The sequence below is a fragment of the Nuphar pumila genome, chromosome 13 (genome assembly GCF_984573655.1).
Source record: "Nuphar pumila chromosome 13, dmNupPumi1.hap1.1, whole genome shotgun sequence".
Lineage (NCBI taxonomy): Eukaryota > Viridiplantae > Streptophyta > Magnoliopsida > Nymphaeales > Nymphaeaceae > Nuphar > Nuphar pumila.
In genome coordinates this window covers 33,927,611-33,936,256 of record NC_143261.1, presented here as the reverse complement: position 1 = coordinate 33,936,256, position 8,646 = coordinate 33,927,611, and the positions used below count along the sequence as shown (strand labels likewise).

Sequence of the window (8,646 nt, the reverse complement as noted above, 5' to 3'; positions counted from 1 at the left end):
CTATGTTCTAACTCGACAGGAAGATGACATGCTTTCCCGAATACAAGGCGATACGGGGACATGCCAATGGGAGTCTTAAATGCAGTTCTATATGCCCAAAGTGCATCATCTAAGCGCTGGGACCAATCCTTGCGGTCCGGACAAACTGTCTTTTCTAAAATTCGCTTAATCTCCCTATTGGACACTTCAACCTGTCCACTAGTCTGCGGATGATATGGAGTGGTGAATCTATGATTGACAGAATATCTTCTCAGCAGAGAAGCTATCTGAACATTCCTAAAATGCTTGCCACCATCGCTAATCATCGCACGTGGCACTCCAAAACGACTGAAAATGTTGTGCTTAATGAACTTAAGCACTACTCTGTGATCATTGGTCTTGGTGGCCACAGCCTCGACCCACTTGGACACATAATCAACCGCCACCAGAATATATAAATTTCCGAATGAGGGCGGAAATGGTCCCATGAAATCAATGCCCCAAACATCAAAAATTTCGACTATCAAAATCGGTAGCAAGGGCATCATGTCCCTCTTGGACATGTTTCCAATCTGCTGACATCGCAGGCATCGCATACAGAACTCATGAGCGTCCCTGTGGAGTGTGGGCCAATAAAATCCTGACTGCAAAACCTTTGCAGCCGTCTTCCTACTACTAAAATGCCCTCCACAGGCTAACGAATGGGAAAAATTCAAAATGGATTGGTATTCCTCCTCCGGAACGCATCTCCTAATGATCTGATCTACACAGTATTTGAACAACTCCGGTTCATCCCAATAATAGTGCCTCACCTGAGATAGGAACCTCTCACACTCATTCTTGTTCCAATGCTCAGGTATCTGCCTCGAAACCAGATAGTTCACAATATCTGCAAACCAGGGTAACTGCGATGTACTGACTGACATGATCTGCTCGTCGGGGAAAGAATCACTGATCGGTCTCTGATCCTGCGTGGTCTCCACGATCAGTCTGGAAAGATGGTCTGCTATTACATTCTCGCTTCCCTTCTTATCTCGAATCTCGAGATCAAACTCCTGTAGTAGTAGGACCCAACGAATTAATCTCGGTTTGGTGTCTTTCTTATTCAACAAATATTTCAATGCAGAATGATCAGAATAGACAACCACCTTCGAACCGAGTAAATAGGACCTAAATTTATCCAATGCGAAAACTACCGCAAGTAGTTCCTTCTCTGTCGTAGTATAATTCATCTGTGCATCAGACAGATTTCTACTCGCATAGTAGATCACATAGGGCTTCCTATCAATGCGTTGTCCTAGAATGTCCCCCATAGCATAATCAGAAGCATCGCACATAATCTCAAATGGGAGAGTCCAATCTGGAGGTCTCAAAATAGGTGCAGTAATCAAGGCCTCTTTGAGAATCTCAAAGGCCTTCATACAATCCTCACCGAAAACAAAGGGCTGGTCTTTCTCCAATAACGTGCAAAGCGGTTGAGAGATTTTGCTGAAATCTTTTATGAACCGCCTGTAAAATCCCGCATGCCCTAAAAATGATCGAATCTGCCTCACAGAGGTGGGTGGAGTCAAACGAGAAATGGATTCCACCTTTGCTCTGTCAACCTCAATACCACGCTTGGACACAATGTGTCCAAGTACAATCCCCTCCTGGACCATAAAATGGCTCTTTTCCCAACTCAGGACGAGATTGGTCTCCACACACCTACTCAGTACTCGAGCAAGTTTGTGGAGGCAATCTTCAAAAGAAGAGCCATACACAGAAAAGTCGTCCATAAAAACTTCCATCACATCATCAATCATGTCCGAGAAGATAGCAAGCATGCACCTCTGAAAAATAGCCGGGGCATTACAAAGCCCAAAAGGCATACGTCTAAATGCGAAGGTGCCATAAGGACATGTAAACGTGGTCTTCTCTTGGTCGTCAGGATGGACAGCTACCTGATTGTATCCTGAATATCCGTCTAGAAAGCAGTAGTAGCTCTGTCCTGCGAGTCGCTCTAAGATCTGATCAATGAATGGCAATGGGAAATGATCTTTCCTAGTTGCCACATTCAACTTCCTATAATCGATGCAGACTCGCCATCCTGTAGTGGTCCTCATCGGAATTCTCTCACCCTTCTCATTCTCAACCACAGTGAGTCCTGACTTCTTTGGCACAACTTGAATCAGACTGACCCACTGACTATCAGAAATAGGGTAAATGATTCCGGCATCCAACCATTTCACCACCTCTTTCTTCACCACTTCCTTCATGTTGGGATTTAGCCTTCTCTGCATATCCCTAAATGGCTTGATTTCCTCATTACAATGGATCCTATGCATGCAGAATGAAGGATCAATCCCCTTTAGATCAGCAACTCCCCATCCAATCGCTGCCTTGTGCTCTCGAAGAATAGTCAGTAATCTCTGTTCCTGCTCCTCAGTGAGCAAGGACGAGATGATCACAGGCAGAGTCTCATCATCTCCGAGGTATGCATACTTGAGTGAATCTGGTAAGGGTTTCAACTCAAGTTTCGGAGGCGACTCGATCGACGATTTGGCGGGGGTCTCCGCAAGTGGTGGAAGAGGTTCCCTGACCGCTCCCCAAGGTGGTCTCTCCGACGACACTCTAGACACATCTACACTATCTACACAGCTATTCTTCTCTATATGGTACAAATCTAAAGAATCCTCAGTAATGTACAACTCGGGCTGCTCCTCCACTAACTCCTGTGCAATGTCTACATGAAAGCAGTCCATGTCTCCTGCTGGTCCCATTGCGGCATTGAAAATATTCAGCTTTACCTTCCTATTGCCGAATGAGAGATCCATGGCTCCGGTCCTACAGTTGATGCATGCATTGGCAGTCGCCAAGAATGGTCTGCCTAAAATAATCGGAGTCTGGTGCTGGCTGTCTACTCCTTCCATATCAAGGATAATGAAATCGACTGGAAAATAAAAGTCATCCACTTTAACTAGCACGTCCTCCAAGACACCTCTCGGTACCTTGACGGAACGATCTGCCAGTTGAAGTGTAATCGGAGTCGATCTCATCTCACCTAGCCCGAAAGAATCAAAGAAATATCCGGGCAGAATGTTCACGCTTGCTCCAAGATCGAGCAATGCGCGTTCTATCCGGATGTTCCCTATAGTACAAGCAATGATAGGGGCTCCAGGGTCCTTGAGCTTTGGTGGTGTCTGATGCTGAAGTACTGAACTCACCTGCTCAGTCAGATGGACCCTGTTAGGAACTCGCTCTCTGGATTTCCTCTTTTGCGTACATAGCTCCTTCAGGAATTTGGCATAAGCCGGCACCTGCTGAATAGCATCGAGCAAAGGTAGGTTGATCTGCACATGCTTGAAGATATCAAGCATGTCCTGGATCTTCGCACCTTGCTTCCCTCTATAACCAGGAGACTCTAATGCTTTGGGATAGGGTGGTGGGGGAATATACTCTGCTGGCTCCTCCTCTTTGCGAGAAGGCTCACTCCTATCCTTCTTCTTCTCTGAGGATAAAGATGATGAAGGTGATGATGGGGATGGGGATGATGATTGAGCCGACGTAGGTGAAACAATGGTCTCTGGCTCCTGTATCTTCTCTCTACTCTCTCGCTCTCTGCTCTCGACGTGATACTCACGTCCACTCCTCAAGGCCATAACTGATTTAGCCTGCTGCTGTGTCTCAGTATGAAATAGGCCTCCAGTCATCTGGTCCTTACCCTTCGGGTTCATGACAGCCTGACTCGGCAATGTACCCTCGGGTCTCCTACTAATAGCCTCAGCTAACTGTCCCATTTGCGACTCTAACTTCGCAATGGACTGCGTATGCGAGCTCAAAATCTGGCTACACTTCTCGAAGGCGTTCTGATTAGAGGTTTTCACCTCTTGGAATGCTTGGAGAAGTCTCTCCTCAAAAGATGTCTGCGGGGCAGACTCCTGCTGAATCGGGGAAGGAACTGAAGAAGAAGAAGACTGAGCATAGTGCGGTCTTTGAAATGGCTGAGTAAAAGATGGCTGCCGAACTGGCTGAGAGGAAGAAGGCATCTGTATAGAAGACTGTGGATTCTTCCATGAAAAATTGGGATGGTTACGCCAACCCGGATTATATGTCGATGAAAATGGGTTATTTGGCGGTCTGACGTAACCCTGAGCTGCCTGAACTTGTTCTTGAACAAATTCAGGGTACTGAGCTGCTGAAGGGCACTCAGTGATCTCGTGTGCCGGACTGGCACAAAGAGTACACACCTGCTGTGTAGTGGATGGTCCTGAGAGAAGCTGGTCCAGCTTCTGAGCAATCATGTCTACTTTGCACTGTAGTGCAGTAGATGGACCAATCTCAAGAACACCAGCTTTCTTCTGAATGCTGGGTGTGGCTCTATCAGAATGAGAGCTCGAAGCATGGTGGAGTGAATTCTCGGCCAATGTATCAAATAGCCTCCATGCTTCATCCTCGCTCTTCAGCATGAATGTCCCACCGCATGAAGAGTCGATCATCTGACGATTCTTGTCAGACAATCCATCATAGAAACTCTGCACCAGTTGCCATTTCGGCACCTGATGATGGGGGCATTTCCTGAGGAGATCCTTCATTCTCTCCCAGGTCTCATGAAAGCGCTCACCATCTAGCTCTGAAAAGCTAGTGATGGCTCTATGATATTAGTTCGTGCGACCAATGGGAAAGTATTTCCGAAGAAACTCCTGTTGCAACTGATCCCAGGACTCTATTTCTACAGAATCTAAGGACTTTAGCCAATACTTGGCTTTGTCCTTCAATGAAAAAGGGAATAGAGTCAACCTCAACGCATCATCATCGAAATTCTGTATCTTAACAGTAGAACAGATTTCGAGGAATTCATCTAAGTGTCGGTAGGGATCCTCATGACTAAGGCCATAAAAGGATGGAAGCATTTGAATAATGCTGGCCTTAATCTCATAATGTGGCGCTCCTACATCGGGTCTCCGAATGCAGGATGCCTGAACATAGTCTGTGGGAATGAAGTATTCCCGCAGAGGGCGTGAAAGAACTGGGGGTGGAGGTGGAGGATCCATGTCAGCCATTGTTGCCAAACTTCGATGAGAATGTAAAATTCTCTCTGGGTTGTCAACAAATGGGTGTAATGGGGTTCCTAGACCTCGTCGACCCTGCATACACTGGTACTAAGACCAGATGTAAGCAAACGACCTAACTAAAAAAATTAAACTAGCACAAATACTAAAATGTAAATAAGCAAATAACAGTAACTAAAAACAAACAAATATGCTATATAGCTATGTCAGAATTCTATATTAAATAACAAAGTAAACTATTCTAAAATGCTAAAACAACTAAATACAGGAAATCACAAACTATGTTTTTCTAAAACCCACCTGTCTAATCGCTCCTTGCAGAATGATAATTAAGTGAATCCTAAAAAGAACAATATGTGAATTCTATATTTACTAACTATGTTAATCCTATATTCACTTACTAATCCTACTAACTAAAAAGAAAACAACTAATTAACTAACTAAAACAAAATAATAATAAATTAAACTCTAAGAAATAAAGTAATTAATTCGTCGTTCCCCGGCAACGGCGCCAAAATTTGGTTGATATTTTGGAATGCACTTTTTTAAAACAATTATTTTCAATAAAACTTTGGAAAATCGTCAACCAAAAATATAAAAAACCGACTTTCCACAAAGTGGTAAGTACGGGTCGATCCTCAGGGAACAGGAATTAATAACTACAATTCTAGAAAATTTAATTTATTAATATCAAATGGCAATCTACAATTATAAAGTGAATACAACTACAATTAAGCACTAAAAGAACACTAAACAAGCATTCAGTCTTCTGCTCCACACCAAGGGTATTTCTGTCTTTTCGCCACTTAGAGAATCTTCTCACTTGTATAATAACCCTGGAAACTAAATATGCTTTTCAACCTAAAAATGCAGAAAAGTACAAAGTTAGTTTTCTATTTTAATTATGCAAACAACAACTAAAACTATATCTAATTCTACGAAAATAATAAACAAATGCTACTTATCAAACAAAAATTAAATAAAATACTAAATTAATTCTAAAATTAACCAAATTACTTCTACTAATGCTGTATGATGATTATGCAACTTCTAAAATACAGAAACTACTGAAAACAAACCTAAAATGCCGAAACTAAGAAAATTACGAAACTGCCCCTAACTAGTGTAAACTAGCAATCTGACAGGTTATCGGAAAACCACTGTTTAATAGGGCAAACGAGGTCCGATTTTCCCGAAATTTGTTCTGTTCTGCAACTGACAGATTAAACAAATTGGCAGTTTTTACAGAATTGAAAAACAGTATCTGAAACTCCAGATATAAGTGTTTCAAATCTGGGAAAAATCAGGATATCGTCAGTCCTGTAATTTAAAATCCAGAAAAAGCGGTTTTCACAAAACGCTTAAAAATCAGACCAAATCAACTCCGAATGAACTGAAATTTGGTCTGCAGTTAGTGGTCAATGAGTTGCTTGGCCACATACCTGCAACGTGCTCGGAGTTTTCTAAAACTGATGACTCATTATCGTCTGATTCCGCTGCTAAAAGCTTTTCTAAATTCCGCTGCAAAGAAAAAAAAAAGAAATTCATGAAACTTTTAACTTAGCTTCGTTTTGGAAATCCGGGGCGTTACAGAAATGGTATCAGAGCATGAGTCTGAGAAACCTGGTTCAAGATCCGTCGTGTTTACGGTATCGCACTGTAAGTATAAATTTTATACTTTTTCTGATTTGGGTATATTTGCGTGAATAGATAAATGGCTCCTAGGACAAGGAGAACCATGCCGAGCAAGGAGTCCCATACACAGGGCTTTCTGCTGGAAACACTCAACAGGCTTGTGTCTGCCATTCGTGAATCAAGGCAAGCACCAGCCCCGCCTCGCAACGAGAACCTTGGAGGAATAACTTATGAGAAGTTCCTCAAACTAGACCCACCAGTCTTCGTTGGCAGTGCCGATCCAGAGCTTGCAGAAAGCTGGATTGAGGAAACGGAGCGTGCCTTCCTGGTATTAGGAGTACCATAAGAAAAGAAGACTAACTTCGGCACATACAGGCTGAAGGATAATGCACGAAAGTGGTGGGATACCACTAGGATTATCCATTTCTCACATCACGAAGTCATCCCTTGGAATGATTTTCGGAGAGCATTTTTGGATAACTACTTCCCGTTGCACTCCAGAAATAAGAAAAAGATGGAGTTTCTGGAATTGGAGCAAGGTGTTATGAGTCTGATGGACTATACCACTAAATTTCAAAACCTTGAACGATATTGCTCCACGTTATTCGATAATGACCAAGAAAGGGCCGATAAATATATAGATGGATTGCAAGGAGGGTTGCGATCTCGTGTGATAACAAGTATGCCCTCGACTTTTCAAGCTGTTGTGGCAGCATCTTCAAAGATTAGCGAGGATTGGGCGCGATCTAAGGTGATTATAGCAAAGAGGCCCATAGTTGATGGTCGGAACAATAAGAGTATGTTTCCCGGTGGCCAGGAATCACGACCAGCTTTTTATAAGAGGGATTTTCGAGAGAACAACTTTACTCCACCGACCGAGCAGCCATTACAGATGGTAGAAGCTAATCAGCCCTACCAACATCCTAATTTTCGATGCCCGAGGTGTAGCTCAGATCATCCCGGAGGGGTTTGTCCTCGCGATACGGGAGGTTGCCTATATTGCGACAAACCAGGGCATCGTGTGAGAGAATGTCGCAAGAAGGCCTCAGATCTTCAACAGAGAAATATGGAATCTGGAGGACCCTCTCAACAAATACAACAACAACGACTGCCACTACTCAGGATAGAGCAGAAACCTGTGGCAGGTCGTGTTTATGCGGTGACAGCCGAACAACTCACGGATAATGATCGTATCAAGGAATCTGAATACCTTGATAGATAGAGTTGTAATGGGTAAAAAGCTATCAAAGGACAAGATCCAATAATCGCTCGAGACAAGAGGCTTATGACCTTGTGTACGGTCATCTGGATCGATATGTATCCTTGCTCTCTAAAGTAATTTTGGATTTGTCAAATTAAAATCTTAAGTGCTTATACCCAGAAAATGATGGCTATAGACTCCATGATTGAGAAATTAAGTTTGTGTAATTAAAACGTTAAAAGTTACTTAATAAAATAAACCATCGAGGAATTGTTCCCAAGAAGAGAGTCCTGTGAGGTTTTACATATTCAAGATCAGATCGTCTAGCCAGAGTGAGTCTGTGAGGGTATACAGCTCCGTGCGAGTGTATATGTTCCAAAACCAGTAGCTTGGCTAGTATGATTCTGTGAGGGTGTGCTGATCCAATATCAGGTAAGTCTGACGAAGGTGAACCTGTGAGGAGGTACGTTTCCAATACCAGGTAGTCTGACAGGGGACTTATTCCAATATAGTTAATCTCTAGAAGAATGATCTGTGTGTATGAAATAGTTACACAAGATGGCTATGTTAAATAGCCGGTTGGAAGAACGTTGATTCAACAAACTATCGTGGTTGTAGCATGATTTGAACTCAGATATGAGAAACATACCTCATTGATCAGGAATCATGATATGAGGTTATGATTGAAATGAATACGATGTTGAACTAAGTGAATAAAATTATGAATCTAACATATGAGAGAAATATCCCGAGTTACGCACTTAGTACTCTTAACTGAATTTC

At 42.8% G+C, this 8,646-nt stretch overlaps 1 non-coding gene across 1 annotated transcript; it reads left to right on the top strand.

Moving 5' to 3' along the window:
* Nucleotides 1-4,512: 4,512 nt before the first annotated feature.
* Nucleotides 4,513-4,615, top strand: LOC149818252 (small nucleolar RNA R71). Its single transcript, XR_016427534.1, has one exon. It is a non-coding gene; the product is annotated as a small nucleolar RNA R71 (small nucleolar RNA).
* Nucleotides 4,616-8,646: the final 4,031 nt, after the last annotated feature.